This window comes from Alosa sapidissima, chromosome 14 (assembly GCF_018492685.1).
Source record: "Alosa sapidissima isolate fAloSap1 chromosome 14, fAloSap1.pri, whole genome shotgun sequence".
Classification (NCBI taxonomy): domain Eukaryota; kingdom Metazoa; phylum Chordata; class Actinopteri; order Clupeiformes; family Clupeidae; genus Alosa; species Alosa sapidissima.
The window spans coordinates 19323033-19331884 of NC_055970.1; positions in this window are offsets into that span (position 1 = coordinate 19323033).

Here is an 8852-nt window from a genome sequence, read left to right on the forward strand (position 1 = left end):
TAGAATTCCAAATTCATATTTCTAGATATTTTGGTGAAAGTAACTAAAAAGTAATACAATAGTAGTGTAATGCCTTACAATTCAGATACATATTATAATGTAACAAATTATTTTGAAATGATAGTAATGAGTAATACATAATACGATTTTGAAGTAACTTGCCCAACACTGATGACAACTATCACTTTCTATGTATGTCTGTGTTTGTGTGTGTGTGTTTGTGTGTGTGTGTGTGTGGAGGGTCAATCAAATTCTGATTGCCACTGATGTGAATGATCTCACAAATCACACAAACCAAATCAAGTTTTAAAAAAATCGCATAAGTATCGAAATTGAGATTCTTCACTTAGTATTGGTATTGAAACACTAATGTTGGTATTGTGACAACAGGAGTTGGGGATGTGTCCCCACCAAAGCTGAGACCAAACCTACGCCCTTGAATCATGCCATATAGCAGTGGTCCCCAAACTACGGCCCTCAACATCATTTTGGGTGGCCCCCCAAAACATGTCCGTGGTATAGCATCCGGGCCGCACGGGAGTACGACATCGTCAAACTATAACCTCCGCAATTTCCCCCATTCATTCTCTATGGCGAGTCTTAACAGTACACATGTAATACTCTTTTTGTCCACTGGTGGTTGTTTTGGCGCTGTTTCACGTTTGCCATCGAAAACGTTCAAATGTTCATACAAAGAGCAAAGTTCTCATAAGGTGAGTGAAAGTTAGAATGGTGTTTTTTTCAGACCACTTCAGCACTTTGAGAACTTTAAATTATTTGTAGGATATTCACAACTTGAGCTGTGTATGCAAAGACTTTTGGGACTCCCTGCTAATACTTTTTGGAATGCTAAAGTCTTTTTATCAGTATTATTTAAGCAATGTAAACACAGCTAACAATTGTATTAAATTGCAATAGCCTATGATTAAATGTAATGGAATATTCAACTAAGGTAGACTGCTGTTATTCACAGTGCTAAGCTATTTATTGTTACTGATTAAGGGTGTCACGATTTCTATTTTATATCGAAATCGTTCGAAATTACATCTCAATCTCGAACTTCGAATTTAAAAGTAGAATTGAACGATGCAGCCACACCCCCAATGTCACATCCAGCATGTAGGCCAAGACGCACAAACGCACGTGCAGAGTCAACACTACTTTTAGGCTGCAGCCAGTTAAAACATACACATCAACCTACCGAAATCAAAGCCCCTCTTGCTACTTTGAAATCACCGGTGTGGAAGTACTCGTTCATTCACGTCAATTAAAACTAACTTACCCTACTCAACTTAGCAAGTGAAAAGATGATCTAGTTACAGTCCAAAGTTACTTTAAGGCTTAAAATGCACATTGATAAGTATCCATGAACACTAACCTTTGGTCTCTTCGAAGTGTGCTGAAACGATCAAATTATAATTCTGTGTTGTTTCATTTCACTATGTTCACATCTCTGTTTTAGCCTAATGTTGGTTCTGTTTACATTACAACCTCGCGGTTGGAATGGTTTCAAAATAAAAGCCAAAAAAAAGTAAATAACATATAAGGAATGCATAAATAGTAATGTTGATAAAAAGATCGAAAATCGAATCGAATCGTGACTTTAAAATAGAAAATTGCATCGAATCGAGGATTTGGAGAATCGTGACACCCCTATTACTGATATACTCTGAGTCTCTGGCCCTCTCTTAGAGCCAGACATAGTGAGCTGGCCCTCGAAAGAAAAAGTTTGGGGACCACTGCCATATAGAGTGCAACATGTTCATTAGCCTAACTTAAACATGCTTAACAAGATCTAGCCAGTATCTACAGTATGGTGTTTCCATGGTCAGCAAGAATCCGCTTCGTTCATTGTTTTAAATGGGCTATGTTGTTTGTTGCTGCTACCCACGTTATCTCCAGTGGTTCAGTTTCACTTGCGCAGATGCACACACACAATGAGTGCTCACACCACTACCCCCTAATGCTATGCCTCTTTATTTGATAACACTAGATTAAGAAATATTTCCTATTCTGGAAAATGTTTAGTTTCTTTTTCTTTCAGTCTGCGGTTCAATGACACCATTTGATTGTGCTGCAAATTATCTGCGGACCAGCCATGTGCTATAAGTGCTATACGTGCTAAAGGACTAAATGTGCTATAAGAGCTAAAGGACTAAATGTTCTATAAGTGCTAAAGGACTAAATGTGCTATAAGTGCTAAAGGACTAAATGTTCTATAAGTGCTATACGTGCTAAAGCAGTGTTTCCCACTTTTTAAAAATGGCAGACCAAGGCGACCCAATTCACTTCTAACATGCAAGAACCAAATACTGCCCAAATTGTTGATGTTTTAGGCCATGGCTGCTCAAACTTTTCTATGTTGTGCCCCTTCAAACCATTCTACAATGGATCAGTAAAGATCAGAAAAGATCAGTTTTAATGTGCATCCGAGAGTTTGGGGATATTCGTGCATGCTACGAGTCACTCTCAGCATAAGCTGCTCCTGAATTTCTAAAGAGAGATGTTAGTCTACGTTGCGTTGCAGACATTTGGATCCATAACACCGTGGATGTCGATTCCGATGTAAACATAGCCTATATGCAAATGACTCAAGTCGTTATATTGTAGCCTAATTGTGGAGGTTTCTTTATTTTTTGGAATTTAAATCCGCATTTTTTAAATTGTGATTGTTTTTGCTAAGGCTGTATTAGTGTTGTGATATGCTATGTTGTAAGACTGTGAAATAAATAAATATCAGAACAAGAGGCTTTTGCGCAATAGGTGACGAATACAGAAAGATGAACGATAATGCGCCTTTAGGCTACTGTAGTGGAGTTCGTGAGACGGAAAACGTCAGGAAAACAGCGTTTAAAATGTCCATTTAAAAGGTACCCTAATCTAATGCACTGTTGTGCATTTTAAATCAGAACTAAGGAGGAATGTGAAGAGGCTGCTATTAACTGTAAAGAGTGCATCTACAATCGAAACTATCAATAGCATATGTTTGCTTCGTTGTTGACAGTGCGGTCTTTGAGATTTCCAATGACACATTTTAGTTTTTAATCGGCCAAGCTGAAGAGCTGGTATCTGGTATTGTTTGTGCAACTATACATGCAAAAATGTACAGATTATGCACACCACTAGACTGTGGTAGTAAACAAACTAGATTCTAAAAGAAAGGTGCTAGCTTCCCTGGCTGAATGGTAGGCTATAAGCTATTACACAACATAAATTGTGACTATGCTGGCGACCCAAATAAAATCTCCTGCGGTCGCGACCCAGTCTTTGGGAACCAATGTGCTAAAGGACTAAATGTAAATGTAACTGTAAAGGACTGGTAAGGACCTGCTGGGAGAGATGGAAAGGCAGACAGATGACAGCATGCACACATGCTTACGCAAATAAACATAAAGGGGTGAGGGAGATTAGCACCTTAACATTCAGTAGATAGAGTCACACACACTGCCATGACTGGAGCACATGTGTGCTCTGGCTATTTACAGAGCTATGTTTGCCTGGAAAGACTATGGGCATGAGAAGTGGTGTATCAGAGACATATAAGAGTGTGTGTGTGTGTGTGTGTGTGTGTGTATGTCTTTGCTCTTTGGCCAGAGGCTATTTGTGCCAGTGCTGCATGCATGGCAACCCCTCATGATGCGTCCCAATGCAGCGCTGTTCAATAATACATCCAGCCTTATGAACAGGGAGAGAAGCAGCTAGTTCTCTCTCTCTCTCTCTCTCTCACACACACACACACACACACCAAGCACATACACACACACATACCGAAGTCATACCTACACCGTGACATCCTCATCCACATTCTCTCTCTCTGTGTCACACACACACACACACACACACACACACACATACACTGGAGTGCATTTTCAACAGTATCTTTTCCTGTTTGACGAGAAGCCGGGAGCCCCTCCATGTGTGTATTAGTCATCAGCACTTAGCCCTGAGCAGGGCTGTTTTAGGCCTCTGAGTCACACCACTGCCTCCTACTCACAATGCACTACAGCACAGAGGGGCAGAGGGGGGGGGGGGGGTATGGGAACGAGGGAGGGAGAGAAAGACAAGAAGAGAAAGAGACAGAATGAAAAAAAGGGAGAAAGAGAGAGAGAAAGCAGCAGCAAATGAGAGAGATGAAGAGAAAGAGAGAGAGGGGAGGTGAGGAGAGAGGGGGGGATGAGGGGTGAGGAGAGAGAGAGTAACAGAGCAAGAGAATAGTAGGAGAGGGACAGATAAAGGGAGGGAGATTGACAGCAGACAGGGGGAGAGTCGAAAAGTGGAATTGTTCTCTGGAGGAGTGGAAGAAGGGAAGAGAGAAGTGGTGGAAGAGGGGAGGCGGCGCTATGAATCACAACCAAAACCACCAGACATGCTTCAGATGTCTATCATGTCTGAGATATTAACAAACCCAACTTAATCCAGCTGCAACGCATGGACACATGCTCTTTTTCCGGTCATGTACAGTGTGTGTGTGTGTGTGTGTGTGTGTGTGTGTGTGTGTGTGTGTGTGTGTGTGTGTGTGTGTGTGTGTGTGTGTGTGTGTGTGTGTGTGTGTGTGTGTGTGTGTGTGTGTGGGTACACTGTCTAAGAACCATTAGGCCTACTGGTTAGCGCTTCGGACTTGTAACCGGAGGGTTGCCGGTTCGAACCCCGACCAGTAGGCACGGCTGAAGTGCCCTTGAGCAAGGCACCTAACCCCTCACTGCTCGCCGAGCGCCGCTGTTGTTGCAGGCAGCTCATTGCGCCGGGATTAGTGTGTGCTTCACCGCTTCACCTCACTGTGTGTTCACTGTGTGCTGAGTGTGTTTCACTAATTCACGGATTGGGATAAATGCAGAGACCAAATTTCCCTCACGGGATCAAAAGAGTATATATACTATACTATAGCATTTACAGTCAGGGCCATGTGTCAGTCAGTCAGCCTGTCGGCATTAGAAACAGCAGGACATGCAGCCACACGTGGCCATAGAGGTATTGGTGTGTGTGTGTCTGAAACCGGTATCTGTGTGTCCATTTCAGAACGGTGTGAGGCTCTCCACAACTCTACAGATAGCTGCTGCCCTTTAGACTCCATGACCTATGTGTTCAACGGTGTAAGTGTGTGTTTCTCTCTCTCTCTCTCTAAGTGTGTGTGTGTATGTGTGTGTCTGAAACATGAGTGACAGTTGCAGACGCCACGCTCTCGAGGAGCCAGGGGCATGAAGGGGTCTTGGTTGCCAGGGAACCGGAGAGGGCAGCCGGGTGATGTACGCTACGCTCAGAGTCACGGAGCAGAGAAGGGGACAGGACATTCTACCACACACCACTTACAACACAGGTACTTTATAATCCCACACAAGCAATGTGTGTGTGTGTGTGTGTGTGAGTGTGTGTGTGTGTGTGTGTGTGTGTGTGTGTGTGTCCTCTCCACCAGTTTGCTGTGCCTGTGCTGGGGACAATTTGGCAACAAAACACACACACACACACACAAACATACACACACACACACACACACACACACACACACACAAACATATGCCTACATGGACAGAGAGAATGAGCAAAAGACACTCTGGGTAGGGCAGCACCAGCTAATAAATCATTCAAGGTCCAGGTCTATTCCTGGACCCAACCTTGTACTAGCCACTAAACCTTAACACAAACTTTTCCACTTTATTTATCTCTCTATCCTTGTTCTCTCTCTGTCTCTATCCCGCTGTCTTGCAGGTATATTTAGAGGTAGAGTGATGTAAATCAAACAGGTTGGAGGTTCACCTCTAAGAGTTGTATTTCCAACCAACCGCAGAGAGGTCCCCCCTGATAGCGCGCGTGCACACACACACACACAGAGAGACACAGACAAGCACACAAACAGACACACAGACAAGAACACACACACAGAGAAAGAGAGAGAGAGACACAGACAAGCACACACACACACACAGACAAGCACACACACACACACACACACAGACAAGAACACACACACACACACACTTCCCCTCGACACTGGCATGTGGCTATTTCAAGCCCAGCTCACATGACGACAATGGGCAGGAAGAGTCCTATAACCTCCCTGTTCTCAGTGTGCCCCCTGCACACCTATGTTATCCAATACCCAGCACACACGCGCACACACACAAATACAGGCACGTACCCACATACTCACAATTTTAAGTATACAAACACAGACACACACCCTCAGCCTTCTGAATTGAGAAGGGAAGTGGGGGCAGGCATTTAATGCACTCTCTCATGTGTTTAAAGTTTAAACAGCTTGCGTTAGCGTGTAGTGAGCACGACAGGCACATTCCATGGACACACAGGCTCCTGTTGGAGGTCAAACATGCATGAATCTCCACAAAGGCTTTCCACCGCCGGACGACCGGCAGTGACAGAAGTGTGCATTTATGTGTGTGTGTGTGTGTGTGTCTGCATGTATGTATGTGTTAAATGTGCATGCCTGCATATGTTTGTTTGTGTGTGCACGTGTGTGAGTGTGCGTGTGTGAGTGTGAGTGTGTGCGTGTGTTTGTGTGTTCCCTGTATCACGTCACCTGGGAGCCAGAAGCCTGCTGTATGCCTAAGAGAGCCCACTGGGAGAGCATCTGCTAGAGACACCTGCTGCGTGTCCTCTTCAGAGAAAGAGACAGAGAGAAGGAGAGAGAGTGAGAGAGAGAGGGGGAATAGAGAGAGAGGTAAATGGAGGGGGAGAGAGAGAGAGGTGGTAGAGAGGGAGAGAGAAAGACAGGGAGTGAGAGATAACGAGAGAGAATAAGAGACTCCTGTATTCAAGCATTGAGGGAGTGAGAGGGAGGGAGGGTGAGACAGAGATAGAGAGAAAGAGAGAGGGAGGGAGAGAGACAGCGAGAGAGTCCTGTATTAAAGCATTGAGGGAGTGAGAGGGAGGAAAGGTGAGAGAAAGAGAGAGACAGCGTGGGAGAGAGACAGCGAGAGTCCTGTATTAAAGCATTGTCTAATTTAGTCATGGTGGTGTGGGTGGAGACAGACACTGAGAGAGTGAGTGAGAGGACATCTTTATTTCAATTGTGCTAAACATGCTCCCATGTCCTTTCAGAGAGAAAATGAGATGTTGGAAGTGCAATGCCTCAGGCCACAAACTGACAGAAAGTGAGTCACATCTCACAGCGCCTAATCATGAAATCTGTAACTTTATACATGGTCATCACTATTATTATGACCGCCGCGCAGCGAAGCTTTAGTCAGATTTTTTTCTTTTTTTTTCTTTATCGCATGTCCAAATTTCCGTCAAGGATTCCCGGGACACTGAAAGACCGGGGTAGACGAAACTTGGTGGGCATGTTGGTTAAGGACCATTTTTTTTTTGTATGTTGATCTCAAGGGGCCATGTCAACCCATTCCATAACCACTTATTTCATGTATAGCGCCACCTAGTTAAACACAAAAAAGTAAAAATGAGGTGTTGTAATTGCAGGTATCTGTGACCTAACATAGTCAAAACTACACGAAATTGGAAGTGTAGGATCATTATGACACCCTCTGAATGCACGCCAAGTTTCGTGGAATTCCGTTCATGGGGGGCCACACAAAATAAATTAATTAATGTTACTATACACCAACTGGCCTGTAGGTGGCCGGAGACAGTTTTCTGTGACTATCTCGAGAACCGTAGGGCCTAGGAGGTCCACCTTTTTTTTGTATGTTGGTCTTAAGGGGGCATGTCAGCCCATCCCATTACCAATTATTTCCTGTATAGCGCCACCTAGTTAAAAATTAAAAAGCAAAAAATTAGGTGTTTTTATCACAATATCTCTGGCTGACATGGTCAAAACTGCACGAAATTGAAAGTGTAGGATCATTATGACACCCTTCGAATGCATGCCAAGTTTTGTGAACTTTCGTTCATGGGGGGCCTTACAATAAAATAATTTATGTGTACATTTAGTGACCGTACACCAACAAGGATTCCCGGGACACTGAAAGACCGGGGTACACGAAACTTGGTGGGCATGTAACCCCACATGGATAGCATGGAACCATCGTTTTTCGTTTTGATCTGTAGCCCCCCCGCTGTACTGGACCCCCCGAAAGGAGGGTAGGGCAGACACAGTTTTCTGTGAATATCTTGAGAACCGTAGGGCCTAGGATGACCAATTTTTGCCTCCAGGGGTCATGTTAACCCATTCCATGTGCACACATGTGCATAAACAGATACACACGCACACACATACATTCACAGTAATCATACGTATGACACATACTCACACAGTAGACATATGTACGCACGCATGCACATGCACAAACACACATACGCAGGCAAACACACAAGCACGCACACACACACACACACATAAACATAAACATGTACACGCACACATGCACACAATTCAAGAATTTCTCAGAATTATGAACAGGCAAGATGGGGGTGGGGTTGTATAAAATGAATTTTACATGTGAAATCTATGAACTAATCATGTTTTGGTACTTGTTGTCTAGCAGATACCAGTGAGAATTGAGTGTGGATAATGCAATTTAGTGAGACAGTTAGAATCATATAGGCCTTTCAGCGTGATTTATTTTTGTGGAAAAAATGTGCTGGACTGGGCGGCGGTCATATTTTGTACCGCTCTGCGGTACATCTAGTTTTATATGACATTTCATTTCCAATCTTGTTTGTATGTGCTGTTTTGTTTACCTAGGCAGACATATCTAATCCATGTCCAATGTTAAGTGTGTCATGCTGATTAGACTGTGTGACTGTGTGTGTGTGTGTGTGTGTGTGTGTGTGTGTGTGTGTGTGTGATGTCTGATGTGTGTCAACTGATAGAGTAAATGGCATATGGTGGCTGGTAGAACAGGGTACGAACAAAGGCAAGGTCAATATTCCAGGTTTTC